This window comes from Pinus tabuliformis, chromosome 4_2 (assembly GCF_031772625.1).
Source record: "Pinus tabuliformis cultivar Carrire ecotype Pingquan chromosome 4_2, CPIR1, whole genome shotgun sequence".
Classification (NCBI taxonomy): domain Eukaryota; kingdom Viridiplantae; phylum Streptophyta; class Pinopsida; order Pinales; family Pinaceae; genus Pinus; species Pinus tabuliformis.
Window position 1 is genome coordinate 1,085,234,982 of NC_142304.1, and position 18,613 is coordinate 1,085,253,594.

At 39.5% G+C, this 18,613-nt stretch overlaps 1 protein-coding gene across 2 annotated transcripts in view; it reads right to left on the reverse strand.

The window, feature by feature from the left end:
* Nucleotides 1-18,613, reverse strand: part of MUS81 (Restriction endonuclease, type II-like superfamily protein) — a 78,764-nt gene that overhangs the window by 45,112 nt on the left and 15,039 nt on the right. The window lies entirely within an intron of this gene.

Genomic DNA, 18,613 nt, shown 5'->3' on the forward strand with positions numbered 1-18,613 from the left:
TTGCAGTTATCATAAAATGATTTTAAGATTTGGTTTATACATGACAAGAATCCCTAGAGGGTTGAAATTTGTTGGCACACATTTAGTATCCTTTCTCTTGGATTGCCATGTTAATTGGGGTTGTTAAGTTGTGAAAGATTGTTCATTGTTGCTATTGTTTTATCATAAAAACCTTGAGGCAACAAAATTCACAAGGTTAAGATCCAAGAAACCTCTAGGAAAGAGGTGATATTTATGTTGCATTAATTGCCCCAGTGCGGAAATTTTCTGCAAATACAAGCAAAACTTGAGTCTTGATTCTCTAATCTTGGTTTCCTCTCATTGTAATATCAAAAATTAATTAATGTGTATGTTGCAAAAGGTCCTGCCACCCCAAAAAAAATTGCATACCCATTGTTCCCACGTTTTGGGGAGTTAGGGACTCTTGGGAAATGTCCCAAAACTGTTGGTAATTTCATTGGGGACTCAAGGACTTGTTGGTCATCCTTGGGACATTCTGAGCAGACTTCAGGGACTTTCCAAATAGATTTTGGAATGCTCTTAGTAGATTTCAAGGATTTTGTGGGCCTACATCTTTAGCTTTGACAATCATGGACATCGATTAGACAATATGATCATTTTTCCCATCCATTGTTTTTGTATGCATTAAATCTAAATATGTTGTACAAATTGCAACTCAAAACATGGGTTTTGAGCAAAATCTCCATGTCGAGAAAAAAAAAAAGAAATGCAATATTCCAAAGAGCTAATTCTTGTGGCTATTGCTCTTTTTCTCATTTTTTGGGCCATCTCAGCTTTTACATATTGTACATGGGTTTGTTGGTAAAGTCGTCATTGATGTCAATATGATGATGAACCCTAGGTTCATTGTTGAAGCAAACCCTAAGTAAAAACCTTAAGTGCAAAACACCTAACCCTAAAGTGCAAACCCTATATGCCTAATGTACATGATGAAACCTTAACTCTATATGATGTCATAGCCTTGTTGAAAATTCCATAACCCTAACAAATGAAGAAAGAGCCTTTACCTTGAAAGCCCTAGCATGAGGGAAACCCTAACATGGTTAAAGATAGTCTAGCCCTAATGTGTTGAAGCATGTCCCATGTACATCATGCCCTAGCATAAGCCCTAGTTGATGTTGCTAACCCTAGATACATTGTTGTTGATAATAAAACCCTAGATGATGATGAAACTCTAGCCCTTGTCCTAATGCAAATGATGATACCCTAGCCCTAAATTTGATGCCCCAATTGAAGAACATTGAAACACTAATATTAATGAAACCCTAGTTGTTATTGAAGCAAACCCTAGCATTATATGTTGGAGCTAGCCCTACGTCCTCAATGCATAACCTAACCCTAAACCCTAAATGCAAATGCATATGCCAAATATGTGAGTCAAATACCTAGCTTATGTAACCCTAAGGACTATTCATGGAAGGACCTACCAAGAAGCCTTGTTACCGCACAAGCTAGCAGGGGGTCCTAGAGGGGCACTTGCTAGGTCAAGAGCAACAATGAAGCTAAAGCCCATTATCACCACAACTAAAGCTTCCTACTCTTTACGAACTTTCATCAATGGGAGGAGACCCGATAGATATAGAATCACTTATAAATGATAGATCAACTAAGATGGGTGTGAAGTGATCTCAGGGACCCTTTCCTAGGGGAAGCTCAAGAATGGGACTTGCTTGCTTGTTAAATAAGGTACAAAGCTTTCTAGGAGAATGGGGTGAGGATTTATTGTCTAGGTTTAAGGAATGTGAATTGTAAAGGAGCTTCCAAAACCCTAAAATCCTTGTTGAACTTTGTTTCCCAAGTGGTTTTTGAAGAGTTGATTATTCAAAGGCATGGGACCACCACACGAGAGCAAGTAGACCTAGGTTAGGTCAAGGTAAGGAGTTTAGCAACCAATGATGTGCTTGACCCAAACAACGAGGAGAAGAGGACCAAAGAATTGATTTTCAATTGAAGGGGCAAAATGATCCCTATGAGGAAATAGCCAAGGGGATCTTAGGTAAAAACCCAATCTCGACGCTAAGGCTTGGGATATCTCACAACCCCATCGTCGGAATCTCCTCAAATTTGGAGGAGGACTAGGAGACACGCCAATGCAATAGAGGCCAAGAGATCAAATTTTTCTTATGGATGGTTTGTCGAGAAAATGATTCCCAGAGCCCTAATGTGGCTAGACCTAGAATAAAGGAGAGGTGAAGAGAAATGTTTCTATGAGTGATCACCTTATGGTATACCATTGCCTAATCCTTTGGGGAGATTGGAGTCAAGAAGAATATGAAGATAGACTTTGTTTCTAGGTCAAGGAGCCTTAAGATCAACTTCGCTTGTCATTAAGGCAAAGGAGAGTGACCTTAAAAGCTTTTATACTTTGTTTTGTAAGGTAAAGTGGCTTATCAAGATAAAGTCAACGATAGAATTATCCCTAAGAGAATTCGTTCAACATATATGGCCCATACATAGAGATATGCTATATAGAAACATAATTCCACAAATTCACAGCAAATGCATGAAGCAACTAGCCCTAGTATAGCGAAAATCTCATTATCAATGCATGTGACAAAGTGAAAGAATAATAGCATTAAATTTGCACTTACATGTAAGAGGATATATCCAACCACCAATAGACTTGCCAATCATGAAGCTCCAAGACAAGAAGAGACAATCCATACATCAAAATTCATCCATGATCCAAAAATTTCGTCCACCAAGAAGGAATAGCCAAAATCTCACGAGATATACAAGTCCAAACCAAGTGATGATGAGAAATGAACTCTCATCATTTATACTCTCCTAATGAGTTTATTTTACCTATTTGAGCCTACATTAGCCCATAAAATAAAAATAATGTGCAAATAACTAACTTTTGCTGACAAGCCCACCAAACTAGCTCATAAACAAAATAACAAGCCTCTTAACAGGTCGAATAATCAATAATGGACAAGCGATGAATTGGACTTTCAAAAGTAATGGACAAGCGATTGGCCCCTTGTTCTCCACATAATAAACATGTGATGCTCCCAATGGCCGTGAGGGCACACAAGTGACCTCATGGGTCTTTCCAAGTAAGTCGAAGATTCTTGTAGACCATCTGTAAGGGCTCAGACGATGGTGTAAGTGATGCCACATCAGCATACAAGTTTTGGGTCATCTGCCAAGTGCATAGAACAACTATGGGGTTGGCTGGGCAAAGGTGAACCAAGTGCATCTTCCTCATCCAATAGGTGAATCTTGAGCAATCTCTGAACATCTTTGGGGATCCATGGAGTGTTGCCTACTGTTGTGGAGGCCCATGACTCTCAACACACACCCTATATATGCCAATGTAGCCCTCTGGAAAGTCAGGACCCCGTATAGGGAGACCAAACCCAAGATGGAGACCACCTGCAATCTTGCATAAGGTCCAATGCGTACCCTAGCCTTCCAATACAACAAGTCATCAAGGAAATTGAGCAAAAGAGCTTACAAACCATGCAAAGTAGGTGGGGACTTCATAATGACATGCCCTTCCATAATGGGTTTTGGTGTGTGCTAATGTTTCCAAGCTCCAAATGGAGTTAACCAAGTATCCGATCAGGTGGTTTCTACTTCTAAAGGGGATAATAGGTCCAAGGTACATCCATTAAAAGGTGGTGGCATGTGATAATGAGATGAATGGAGTAGGAAATGAAAGGGGGCAACCTTGGGCCACATGTTGGGGTACAAGGGTAGCTAGTAAAAGGGAATCCCACACATGGGTATATAATGTATAGGAGGGAGCAATCGTGGTACATGAAGTGCCTTGACCATGATTTTTCCACCCTTCTTCATATGTCCTTTTGCTTTTTATGATTTTTCTTTAATTAATTACTTGGGGCTCTTGGGGTAAGAGCATAATGTGTGAGATATAGCAATGGATACCCTATTTAAAGTAGGATGGTTCATTACCCACCAAGGGTTAGGACAATCATTGGTTCCTAAATGATAAAGGGGGCTCATCCAGGGCATGTAGGAACCAGGGTGATGGCCATGATGATGTAATGGAGTAGAGCTCATGTATTGGCTTTTGCCCACGTGCTAAATGTGTTTGTCACGACCATATTTTGCATTTTGAGGTACATTTCCCTATTGTATGTGTCCAATTATGCTTTTACTTTTCTTTTCAGCCGCATCAACCTTCGGGGCATCATTTTAGGCCCGGCCCAAGGTGTGGGCAAGGGGAAGGGGAAAGTTAGCTCTATGTGGACCCAGGTGGGAGAAATGATGAATGGGGTTATAATGAGCGGAAGGGGAGTAATATGTATGGATGAGGGAGCGAGACCACACAACCAAAATCGGAGTTTCCCATGTAATACCATCCCTTAAGTTGAAGGGTTAGTAAAAGAGATCCTACAGGACTAGAATCCAATGTTAACATCCAAAAATGGGTCTATGGAACAAGAGCACAAACCTAGCCAATTCTTTTCGCTAAATCCCCCCATTAATCCATGCCTAGAAGTGTCCATGATAAGCAAACTACAATACTCAATTACCAAATGAGAATGCATATCTTTAGGTTCGGGAGGCCCACCTTCAAACATACGATCATGGCAGATGAGCGAGGGACCACATGGCTAGCTCAAGTGGCAGAGAAGTGGCACAACAAGCTAGTTGGTGGTTGCAGGGAGTTGCCGGCTGCCAGCTGAGGACCATCTTCGAGAAAAAATTTCTCCTAGGGATATCACTCCTATGAAAATTCCTAGATCTAACAATCTCAAGAATGTTACTTCAACCAACTGAATCTACTTCACCTAGATTGTAAATTACATTACAGGCTTATTTCAGATTTCTTTCTGAAACATTGAAGTAAATTACTGAAGCAGCCTACACCAATTAAATATGATTCTAAAACATAGAAACTGAACAAGGAAAATAGAAGCACATAGGACACAGTTATTTTTGAACAGTAGTCCCCGAAAAAAACCCAATGCACGAAAAACGGTGCAACAACTCTGAGGGTTTATTATTCTTAAGCAGTAGCAAATTTTGAATACATCACTGAATACCTCACAGGGTTATTCAGTTACAGAGAGAAATATTGGCAGAAGCTTTATGAGTTTTACCTCACACAATCACTAAGAAAAAGTCGTGGTTGTTTTGGTTGTTGGATGAGGTGCCCCCTGACAGGCACTGCGTTATCTCCGCGCTTCCTCTACGTTGTCCCAGCATCAACCCTTTCAGGCACTGCATCACCCAACTGGGGAATCGATCAGTAGCCCAAAGTCACTGCCATCAACCTCCCAATCTCACACCCTCTGCTAATGAAACTGACCCTCTGCTCTAACTTTCGACTTTCTCTCTCTCCCTCTGCTTCAAGGCTTCTAGATCACTCTCTACCTCTCTCTGCTAATGTATCTTCGGCTAAGAATCTTTCTCTAAAAGCTGCTCGCATTGCCCCTCAACTACAAGAGATCTCCTCAATCGATTTTTCCTCCTAAGAACTTCTCACTTCAGAAAATCGATTTTTTCAATCTCTCTATGTGTTTTCCAAATGACCCTCAAGCCCCTCCTTATATCTTCCTGTTGGACAACCAACGGCCTAGATTAACTCCTAATCAAAGGCTCAGATCGTTTTGACTTGATCTTCGTCTTTATCTAGAAGATTCACCCACAATTCGATTAATACCCATTAATATTTTAATTTTCCTAAGTTTAGACTTAGGAACCTCATTAAAAATATAAATTATTTTAATAAAATAGTCTCTGGGCGGAATTTCCCAAAACGATTTTGGTGTTCTTTGGAATGCATGTGCCCAAACCTCCCTGCAAAATTTGAGCCTTAGAGCACATCTGATGCTACCCAAATCAACACTTCCTCTTAGCAAGGAATGTGCTCTAGCAATAAACTGTTGTTGCACACTGCTCTAATTCTAAAGCATCGTTCTCTGCACTGCTGACGTCTAACATGTTGTCCACCAACTACTGCGTTGTTGCTGCTGTTGTACTACTGCCTTTGACACTGCCACTGCCAATTCTACATTTGTACTACAGCTCCCTCTGAAATGTTGCATCTGCTATGTTGCTTACACTCCCACTGCCAACACTGCATCCATACCGCAACTCAATCGCTAAGAGAAGCAACTGAAAAACATCCAAAATAACTGGACTAATTGTGTTCAGTATGATACCACATGAATGTTGGGACTGACTGCCGCTAGTCCTTGCACTGACCCTTGAATCTATTGTGTTGTTGTTGACCTCTGCACTGTGCCATTTGCACTGTTGTCAACTCTGCTCTGCGCTGCTCAGACTCTGGTGCTTCTAGCCACTGCAACTCTCTCCCCAACACTCCTCCGCATCATCCAACACTAGTCCATCCTGCTACTGCAACATTGGGCTCCCGTAGCAAGGTATTGATCCAAGAGGTGGACTCCTCAAGGATCCTACCCATTTGTAGCTCTTTCAAACTACAGCTCTGAATTAACCCACCTCCCTCCTGGAGGTATCTTCGCTGTCATGGCGAACAACTCCTCTTGTTCAATCTTTGCGGCTGCAACCTTAAGATCGTGCTTCTCATCCTTGTCCTTTTTCTTCAAAGGACATTGGGATGCATAGTGGCCCATCTCGACACGTCTGAAACATTTCATCTTGGAGACGTCCTTCTTTCGTCTTTGTTGCCCCTATTGTCCCTTCAATGCAAGAGTTGTGTTATCCTCCTCCTCTACTTTGGACTTTTACCCACTACTGTTGTTGCTCCTGTCAAGTTTGACCTTGAGCATGTCTCTCCTCAACTCTTCTTGTTTCAAAGTTGCCCACATCTCGTCCCAATTTGGCAATGTTGCTATGCTCGGGATACTCTGGACAAAGACTTGCCAATCATCTAAGACGAAATTTAGAGCTAGTCTCACTAGACTCCGAATCCTGAGGTGTACGCCCCGCATCCAACAACTCATCAAGGGTCTCCTTCAGTTTCATGAGGAATGGATCCACATGTTCTCCCTTCTGCATCTGAGTAGATCTCAGCTTCTGCTCTAACTACATCTTTCGCTGCTCAAAAGATCCCTAATACAATGTGGCCAAGGCATCCCACATCTCCTTAACAGTTCCTTTGCGAGCAACGTGGCACACCACGTGATCCTTGACTCCATCCAGGATCATCCTTTTGGCCTTTGATATCTCAGCCTTGTACTTCTTTAGCAGATCTACATCCACAAGTTCAGCCACCACACTGTCGACGTACGTCTTGAGGGCATGTTCATCTAGAAGGAAGGACATTCTAGCCTTCCAGATGGCATAGTTGGAAGCCCCGTCCAACCTGTCCTGATCACCTAAGCTATTGGTTGCCATATCCTCCAAAAAATGTCAAACAACTCCCTCTTTATCCCTACTGCGTAGCTCCTAGGTTGCCTTACGCACGCCCAAATGGAGCTGGTAAGTTGCCACTCAGCAAATGAGAAATATTGATTTCCTCGGCAAGGAATCACTAAGGAAGTATTCCCTCACTACGCGCTCTGCTTCTTCCTTCTGACGGCTTTTCTGCCCAGCACTCATCTTGCAGAAAACTATGTCCCTCTAGCTCTGCGTAGCTCCTTCTGCCTTGGCAAGTTTTCGATTTGGCAGTCTTACCTCTCTGTCGGCTCACTCAAAGAGAGACACCCACGAAAATATAGCCCTCCTGGCTAGAACTGCGCAATCCCTCAAGGGATTCAAACTGCTGCTTGCTGCAGCAAGTTGGCCCTTGCTTCAGTGCTAGATTTGCTCTTCCCTGTTTCACATCAACAACTCTGATACCATGTGAAAATTCCTAGATCTAACAATCTCAAGAATCCTACTGCAACCAATTGAATCTACTTCACCTAGATTGTAAATTACATTACAAGCTTATTTCAGATTTCTTCTTGAAACATTGAAGTAAATTATTGACACAACCTACACCAATTTAATATGATTCTGAAACAGAGAAATTGAACAAGGAAAATAGAAACACATAGGACACAGTTATTTTTGGACAATAGTCCTCGGAAAAACCCAATGCGAGAAAAACCGGTGTAGTAGCTCTGAGGGTTTATTATTATTAAGCAGTAGCAAATTCTGAATACATCACTGAATACCTCACAAGGTTATTCAGTTACAGAGAGAAATACTGGCAAAAGCTTTGTGAGTTTTACCTCACACAATCACTGAGAAAAAGTCTTGGTTGTTTCGCCTGCTAGATGAGGTGCCCCTCGCAGGCACTTTGCTATCTTTACATTGCCTCTACGTTGTCCCAACGTCAACCCTTTCGAGCACTGCTTCACCCAACTGGGGAATTGATCAGTAGCCCAAAGCCACTGCTCTCAGTCGCCCTATCTCTCACCCCGGCTTTCGGCTGATGAAGCTGACCCTCCGCTCTGACTTTCGACTTTCTCTCTCTCCCTCCGCGCTGCTTCTGCATGGCTCTTTTGGCCCTGCGTCAGCCTCTCTGCGTCAAGGCTTATGGATCACTCTCTGCCTCTCTCTGTTGATGTATCTCCGGCTGAGAATCTCTCTCTCTAGAAGTTGTTATCCCTACCCCTCAACTGCAAGAGATCTCCTCAATTGGTTTTTCCTCTTGAGAACTTCTCACTTCAGAAAATCTATTTTCCCAATCTCTCTATGTGTTTTCCAAATGACCCTCAAGCCCCTTCTTATATCTTCGTGTTGGACAACCAACAGCCTAGATGAACTCCTAATCAAAGGCTCAAATCGTTTTGACTTGATCTTAGTCTTTATCTAGAAGATTCACCCACAATTAGATTAATACCCATTAATATTTTAATTTTCCTAAGTTTAGACTTAGGAACCTCATTAAAAATATTAATTATTTTAATAAAATCGTCTATGTGTGGAATTTCCCAAAACGGTTTCTAGGTTCTTTGGAATGCATGTGCCCAAGCCTCCCTGCAAAATTTGAGGCTTAGAGCACATCCGATGCTACCCCAAATTAACAACTACTGTGCACCTGAGGAACTTGTACTCGCACCTCTGTGGAGATATCTTGGCACATTCATTTCAAACCTACATAACTCTTTCCTATGGACTTTTAGAAGCATCTTGACATTTTTGTTGCAAACCTACAGTCACAACCCTTTACAGACCTATGAAGAAAGTTTACAAAACGGGTCTACGTAAACTCACACCTACAGCATCAATTTTTTCCGGTCTTGTGGCATCATCTTGTGACATCTATGAAGAATGCCTCTTGGACTTGTGGCTGCCATCAGAACAGTGGCAATCATTTTGCAGGACCTGTGGTGAAGAACTCGCATTCCAAATCTATGGTGGCATTGCAGAAGAAGTTGCATTCCCTTTTAGATTTGACATGACATTTCTTTTCAGATTTGTGGTAAAATTGTGAAGTCACAGTATTGATTATCGCAAACCTTTATTGGAGTCACTATTTTGGATTATTTGGAGACTTGTGATAGCTACCTTAATTATGTAGATTGCAATGTATTTGAAGCAGGCACACACATAGTCCCATCTTGCAGGTAAATATGGAATAACTATCAAAGCTTTATAGGATTGGTGTCCTTGTTGTGTTGTCAAGTTGATGCTTGAGTCTTGACTGAGAGGATTGGTGTCTTCTATTAAAGGGATTTGTTTGAACATTGACCTCAGTTAGGAGACCTTTGAAGTAGCCCTTCTTGTGTACATTCTTGGTAACCTACAAAGCAGCCTTACGGGCTTATTGTAGCAAGCTTGTTAGAGCATTCTTGAAGGCATTGCTTGACAGAACTAGAATACCATTTGCCTCGGCCATTGATAGCAAACCTTGCAATCTATTAACTAGTTGGGTTTAGATAACAAAGCTTGCAAAAGTCTCCTCTTGTGAACACAATACGGCCAAGTTGAAGCATTTTCTGAAGCTGCTTTGAAGTGTTTGAAGACTTGTTTGAAGAATATCTTGAAGACCTTGTTAGCAAGTCCTGGAGCAGCTGATTGAAGACATTTGGAAGCATTGTTGAAGACTTGTAGAAGTTGATCTTGGAGGCATTCTTAGAGACCTTGATGCATGATTGAAGCCCTCATGGAGTAACCTTGGAGAAGATTGTTTGGGTATCATGAAGAGTCTTGGAGACACCTACTATGGTTACTAAAGTTGTCATTGATGAACTAAGTGTTTTGGAGATTAATTGAGGGCATTTTTGAAGGTGATCTTGAATATATTATCAAGGATTTTTGCAGAAGATTTTGGAAGCCTTAAAGAACTATTGAACCCACTTTGAAGAACAAAAGCAGAGAGTTGGAGCCCTAGAGGATTGGAGTCCTCAAGAAGACTAGGTTGGAGCCTAAGCCAGATAAGAGGGTTGGAGCCCTAGAGGATCTGGGTCCTCAAGCATACCAAGTTGGAGCTTAGTGGTATAGTATAGGTTAAAGCGTGATTAGATTGAAGATTGGAGTCTTCATCTAGGGTTGGAGCCCTGAAGTGTTATTGTACTTAAATTGTTGTAAAAAGAGGATTGAAGTTCTCGCCATTCTTGATAATAAAATTATTCTTTTGTTGTACATTTTCGTGTTATGATTTATTAAGTTATCTTCACTGGCTTAAAAGTAATTGTAAAAGAAATATTGATTCACCCCCCCCCAAGTATTTCTAACAATTGGTATCAGAGCCAGTACCTTCACTCACAACCTAACAGTTGGAAGGTAGATCCTTAGAACACAAATGGCAAAATCAAGGAAGAAGACCTCCAAACCCTTTGAAAATGTCTCATCCTTAGTCAAGAAATCAAAAGACAATCAGATGTGAAAAGCCCCCATATTTAATGGAACAAACTTTGAAATATAGAAAGTGAGAATGAAGAAATTTTTAATGGCTCAAGGTTTTGAAGTCTGGGAATCAGTGCTTACCGGAAGCACAATGGAAGAAGAAGGGTCCAAGGAACATAATGCAATAGCAATAAAGACAACCTTGAGTGGCCTACCAAATTCTATAAAAGTCAAATTGGAGAAATATTCATCAACAAAAGAGCTTTGGGAAAAGATTCAGTATCTTCATTCAAAAGGATTATTAGTCGCGACCTCTGATCAAGAAGATGATGACAAAGAGCACAAGGATGAACTAGACAAGATAATTGAAAGCAAAGATGCGGGCAAGAATTTCATAAAGGAAGATGATGAAGACATCTTTGAAGTTGAAACTGAAATAAATCTCAATTTAAAGCTTGTAGTTGCCCGAGAAGAAATAAGCAGTTTGAAAAAGGAAAATGAGGAACTCAAAAAGCAAGTACAAGATGTTTATCACGATCTTGACAAGAAAAGAAGGAAGTTGTCCTTTTAAGGCATCAAATACAAGAAAGGGATGAAGATCTCAACAAGCCTAAGGAAGAATTGCGGCAAAACAAGAAGGGACATCATGACCAAGTCATATCCATGAAAAAACAATTAGACAAAGCAAAAAAGAAAGGAAGACAATTTGGCAAATCATCTTAAACAAAGGTCTGATGAATTGAGCAAAGTTGAAGTAGAAATTGGCCAATATAATGAAGCAGTGACCTCCCTAAAAGCTCAACTAGAAGAAACAAGGAAACAAAATCAAGGAGCCACAAATGTAATGGAATGTTTGGCCCTCCTATAAGGACAAATTGATGAAGCAAAAAAGGAAAGAAATGTCATGGCATGTCGACTAGAAGAAAATGATGAAGAAACCTTCAAATTAAAATCAATTGTCATCTCTCTTAAGGTCCAAACATGTGAAGCAACAAGGATGAAGGAAGAAATGGAGAACCAACTAGAAAAGAAAGATGAAGAATGTGAGTAGATGAAAGAATAGATTGTTTCTCTAAGGAAAGAAGTTGATCAGCTAAACAAGAATCTAAAGAGTTCTCAAACCTTGGATGACATCCTAAGTCGTCAAAGATCACCCCTTGATAAATCTGGTCTTGGATATGTAGGTGAGCCTTCTAGCAAAAGTGGTGCAAACCCTAATACATCTAAGGACAAGAATATGAAACTTGAAAGTTGCATCCCGGGCTCCAACAGAAGCATGGAAAGGAGTCAAAATAACTTTGGAAGAACCTAGGCTCCAAGAAGTTATGTTGACGCTACAAGTAGCAATAAATATCAATGTTGCGAACATCGGCATCGGGATAAAATCGTCAAGGGTCCGTAAAACCAAAAAATCGTAAAAATCAGGGAAATATCGATAAAAATCGACAAACATTGGCAAAATCAAGATACCATCAAAATATCTGGAAAAATCGACAAACATCGGCTAGGCCAAAAAATCGTGATTTTGAGATAAAATCGTGATGTTATCGAGATGTTTGCAACACTGATAAATATCATCAACGAATCTCAGAATTGGACCAAGACAATTTTCAAATTACATGTATCAATCTATATTCTTTGGTTATTGTTACTCTTGTACAAATTTTGCATACATGGCAAAGGATTGCAGACATATAACAAAGAGATCTATGAAGACTACAATCAATTCCTCAGAAGTAAGATTCCACGGAGATACTCCAATGCATTTACCAACAGAATATTTGCTCCATCATTTATGTACAAAATTGAATGTTTCAAATGCCATAATGTTGGACATATGGCCCGATATTGCAAATTGAAGTGGGTTCCTAAACAATCTGAAGAATTGTAAACAAAGTAGGGAAAGAGAGTCACAAAGGTTTGGAAAAGGAAGCATGTTATACCAAAAAACGATCATGTTGAATATGCCTTGAATGCTCAAGGCATCAAACCTTGTTGTTGATCAATTTAAGGGTATCATAAGAAGATCATGCATACTATTGGGGGGAGCAAAGGTTAAACACTATAATAGCGGAAACAATTCTATGACATGAAGACTAGCATGATGACAAGTAGAGCAGCATACTTATCATGGAGAATTGACCTTGATGAATAAAATTTTAAAAATATGTATATATGAATGACAAATAAAGCAGCATGATATGATGGGAATTAATGACAAGGAGAAGCATGATGATAGGGGAAGCACTTGATGAGAAAACATTATCATGAAAACCACCCCATTTTCCATTGATGTCAAAGGGGGGGGAATATTGCCATCAATGAGAAAGGGGGAGATTGTTGGTAAAGTTGTCATTGATGTCAATGCGATGATGAACCCTAGGTGCATTGTTGAAGCAAACCCTAGGTAAAAACCTTAAGTGCAAAACCCTAACCCTAAAGTGCAAACCCTAGATGGCTAATGTACATGATAAAACCTTAACTCTATATGATGTCTTAGCCTTGTTGAAAATGTCATAACCCTAACAAATGAAGAAAGAGCCTTTACCTTGAAAGCCCTAACATGGAGTAAACCCTAACATGGTTAAAGATAATCTAGCCCTAATGTGTTGAAGCATGTCCCATGTATATGATGCCCTAGCATAAGCACTAATTGATGTTGCTAACCCTAGATACAATGTTGTTGATAACAAAAGCCTAGATGATGATGAAACTCTAGCCCTTGTCCTACTTCAAATGATGATACCCTAGCCCTAAATTTGATGCCCTAATTGAAGAACATTGAAACCCTATTATTAGTGAACCCTAGTTGTCATCGAAGCGAACCCTAGCATTAAATGTAGGAGCTAGCCCTAAGTTCTAAATGCATATGTCAAATATATAACCTAACCCTAAGCCCTAAATGCAAATGCATATGCCAAATATGTGAATTAATGACCTAGCTTATGTAGCCCTAAGGACTATTCATGGAAGGACCTACCAAGAGGCCCAAAATCCGATGAACATGAGTTCCTAGTTATCTCAACCATTTTGAATTTAATAAAATCCTTTAGTTTGTATATGCAACCAAGGCATGCATTTTAACTTGTTCAATACGTAATCAATTTAAATGGCCTTATGTATAAATGTTGCATAACAAGAATGATTTCAAAGAGCACCTTTAGATATTTGACGTTGGACATGTTAAATATTGGTCGGCTCCACTATCACTTAGGTCGGTTCTCCCACAAACATGGTTGTTTGACTCATGAAAAAAGGTATATATGCAACAGTGTGCACCTCGTTTGTATCAGATCTCTCTGTGAAGACAAGCAGAAGTGTAGTGCAAAACAAGGAATAAGTTCACAACTCGTGAACTAACAAAGGGATAATCTCTATAGCGAATTCTGAGCAAAGTTTCTATGGAATAATACTTCGCACCAAAGGACTCTGTACTCGCACATCTGTGGAGATATCTTGGTACATTCGTTGCAAACTTACATAACTTTTTCTTGCGTACTTTTGGAAGCATCTTGATATTTTTGTTGCAAACCTATAGTTACATCCCTTTGCAGACCTATGAAGAAAGTTTACAAATCAGATCTATGTAAACTCACACCTGTAGCATCAATTTTTTCCAATTCTATGGCATCATCTTGTGACATCTGTGAAGAATACCTATCATACTTATGGCTGCCATCATAACAGTAGAACTCTTTTTGCAGGACCTGTGGTGAGGAACTCACATCCCATATATGTGGTAACATTGCTGAAGAACTCGTATTCCCGTTTAGATTTGTGGTGCCATTTCTTTTCAAATTTGTGGTAAAATTGTGAAGTCACGATATTGATTATCACAGACCTTTATTGGAGTCACCTTTTTTAGATTATTTGGAGACTTGTGATAGCTACCTTAATTCTAAATATTGCAATGTATTTGAAGCAGAGCAAACACAAATTCAGGTCTTGCAAGCAAGTCTGGAATAACTATCAAAGCCTTATAGGATTGGTGTCCTAGTTGTGTTGTCAAGTTGGTGCTTGATTGAGAGGATTGGTGTCTTCTATTGAAGGGATTTGTTTGAAAATTGACCTTAGTTAGGAAACCTTTGAAGTAGCCCTTCTCGTGTACATTCTTGGTAACTTACGAAGTAGCCTTAAGGGCTTATTGTAGCAAGCTTGTTAGAGCATTCTTGAAGGTGTTGCTTGGACAAAACTAGAAGACCATTTGCCTCAACCATTTATAGAAAACCTTACAATCTATTGATTTATTGGGCTTAGATAACAGAGCTTGCTAAAGTCTCCTCTTGTGAACACAATAGGGCCAAGTTGAAGCATTTTCTGAAGTTGCTTTGAAGTGTTTGAAGCATATCTTGAAGACCTTGTTGAGCAACTCTTGGAGCAGCTCATTGAAGACATTTGGAAGCATTGTTGAAGATTTGTAGAAGTTGATCTTGGAGACATTCTTAGAGACCTTGATGCATGATTGAAGCCCTCAAGAGTAACCTTAAGGAAGATTGTTTGGATATCATGAAGAGTCTTGGAGACACCTACTATGATTACTAAAGTTGTCATTGATGAACTAAGTGTTTTGAAGATTTATTGAGGGCATTTTTGAAGGCGATCTTGAAGATATTATCAAGGTTTGTTGCAAAATATTTGGAAGACTTGAAGAACTATTGAACCCACTTTGAAGAACAAAAGCCGACAGTTGGAGCCCTAGAGGATTGGAGTCCTCAAGAAGACTAGGTCGAAACCTAAGCCAGATAAGAGGGTTGGAGCCCGAATGGATTAGAGTCCTCAAGCAAACGAAGTTGAAGCTTGGTGATATAGTACAGGATGGAGCTTGGTTTGATTGAAGATTGGAGTTTGCATTTAGGGTTGGAGCACTGAAGTGTTATTTTACTTAAATTGTTGTAAAAAGAGGATTGGAGTTGTCGCCATTCTTGTTAATAAAATTATTCTTTTGTTGTACATTTTTGTGTTCTGATTTATTAAGTGATCTTAACTGGCATAAAAGTAACAATTGTAAAAGAAATATTGATTCACCCCCCCCCCCTCAGTATCTCCAACAAGGTTTCCAAGAGATTCAATTCCAGTGCTTCCACCATCCCCACCTTGAGCATTGTGAAAATAATCAGATCATAGTGACTTGGATCGGGTACTAAATGTTTGAATAAATTCATATTCAATCACCCTTTTAATCTAAAATGTGAATCTAATCGCTTTAGCGAAACAAATTGTTTTATAGTGGTCTTCAACACAACCATTAAAATATGCCGAAGTTGTTGAGAAGGGAATGTATTTTATGTTTTGAAACAATTGTCATTAACAAGAAATATGAGAAAGAAAAGTCTCCATGTCAAGAAAAAAGGAAATGCAACATTCCAAAGGGTCAATCCTTGTGGTTACTGCTCTTGTTTTTCTCAGTATTTCCAACAAGGTTTCCAAGAGTCATTCAATTCCAGTGCTTCCACCATCCCCACCTTGAGCATTGTGAAATTAATCAAATAATAGTGACTTGGATCAGGGTACTAAATGTTTGAATAAATTCATATTCAATCACCTTTTTAATCTAAAATGTGAATTTAATCGCTTTAGCGAAATAAATTGCTTTATAGTGGTTTTCAACACAACCATTAAAATATGCCAAAGTTGTTGGGAAGGGAATGTATTTTATGTTTTGAAACAATCGTCATTAACAAGAAATATGAGAAAGAAAAGTCCCCATGTCAAGAAAAAAGGAAATGCAACATTCCAAATGATCGATCCTTGTGGTTATTGCTCTTGTTTTTCTCATTTTTTGGGTCATATTAGTTTTTACATATTGTACATGTGTTTCCAAGAGTCATTCAAATCTAGTGCTTCCACCATCCTAACCTTAAGCATTGTGAAAACAATCAAATAGTAGTGACTTGGGTCGAGTACTAAATGTTTGAATAAGTTCAGATTTGCTCACCTTCTTAATCTGAAATATGAATCGAATCTCTTTACAAAACCAAAGTGTTTTATATCGGTTTTCAACACAACTGTTAAAATATGCAAAACTTATTGGGAAGGGAATGTCATGTATGTTTTAACAAAATCATCATTAACAAGAAATATGAGGAAGAAAAGTTACCATAGAGTTAGTTCTCTGTCTCATAAACCCTTCATGGACCTTATTGCATTTTGCTCATGTCTAGCGACCAATAATTTAATGTCCCTTGGCCCTTTTTAAATTGCTCACATTTTTTTCAAAATGGGAAAAGTGTAAGGGCTTGCATAATACTATATAGTATAGCTTGTTAAGCTTACATGCTAGAAGAAACTACAAATGTTTAAGGTGAATTATATATTTTTAAATATTTTACCATCATCTTCATCATTATAATTGTTGTTCTTGCCCCCAACCCTTCGTCCCCTGAAAATTTTGAGGGTGCTCTCTAGCCAGCCCCCATCCTCATTGTCTCCTAAAAGATTTGAGGGGGTGCTCTAGTCGTCCGCTCATCCCCATGATTTCCTCATACCAAAAACCAGTGCAACATAGATTAATGTAGACTCTAAAAAGTTAAAATAATTTAGTTTGACAATCTAGATCCAACATCAAATCAATTGTCTAAGACCAAGGACAAACCCATTTTTACACAAGAGTGAGAATTGCCTAAGGCTGAGACGGCCAATCCACAAGAACATCAAAAGCATATGCTTCCTGTTATTAATCAAATACTCATGATTGAGATTTTCATTTTCTTGAGCCATCATCCATTGTTGGCAACAAGTGTTGATATGTTAAATTATGGTATGTTCTATGCTTAAAAGCAATTTACTTCAAATTTTCTTATTAGCCCAATATCAATTTCCAAAATAGCAATCACATCAGCACGATAGTAAAATGCAAATAGAACATAAATATAAACAATGGAAGACAAGCCAAGACAAGAGGACACAAGATGTGGCACTAGCCAGGGCCAAACCCCAATGCGGGGAAACCCTGGATCAATTATTCTTATATTCTTCAATAATTTAGTAGAGAGAGAGATATAGTACAATTATACAAATCTGTAATTTTATGACAGCAGTGGCAAAACCCTCACCAGCTAAGTCAAAGGTAGTCAAACAGGTCAAATTTGACCTCTAATCAACCTTAGTCAACTCGGCCTCCAACAGCAAGAATAGGCAGCCCAAAACAGTCTGAAATATCCAGTCAAACTTCAGTCAACGCTGGGACAGATCTGCGGTCAACCTTTGACAGTCAACACTAGTCAAAGTGTGGTCAAAACAAGTCAACAGAGCTGTCCAAAAATGTGGCATGCCTAGGAGAGGTTGCCCAACCCAATCCGCAATCAAAGAAGACTCCACATTGGTCAACGCTATCAAATCTGCCCACCTACAGCTCGGTCAACCCAAGTCAACGCTGCCCTAACCAGAATTTGTGTCCTCCTTCTTTCAACCACACATGTGAGAGGGATGCTCCTTTGATGCATAGGAGAGAGAGAAGAATGTGAGATGAGATGAGTGAAATAATGCCACAAGGTCTCCTCCCTTTATATGAAATGTTGAGGATAAGCTGAGGGTGTTAGTGCCACGGCCAAACCCCAATGCGGGGAAACCCTTGATCAATTATTCTTATATTCTTCAATAATTTAGTAGAGAGAGAGATATAGTACAATTATACAAATCTGTAATTTTATGACAGCAGTAGCAAAACCCTAACCAGCAAAGTCAAAGCTGGTCAAACAGGTCAAATTTGACCTCTAGTCAACCTTAGTCAACTCGACCTCCAACAACAAGAATAGGCAGCCCAAAACAGTCTGAAATATCCAGTCAAACTTCAGTCAATGCTGGGACAGATCTGCGATCAACCTTTGACAGTCAACACTAGTCAAAGTGTGGTCAAAACAAGTCAACGGAGCTGTCCAAAAATGCGGCATGCCTAGGAGAGGTTGCCCAA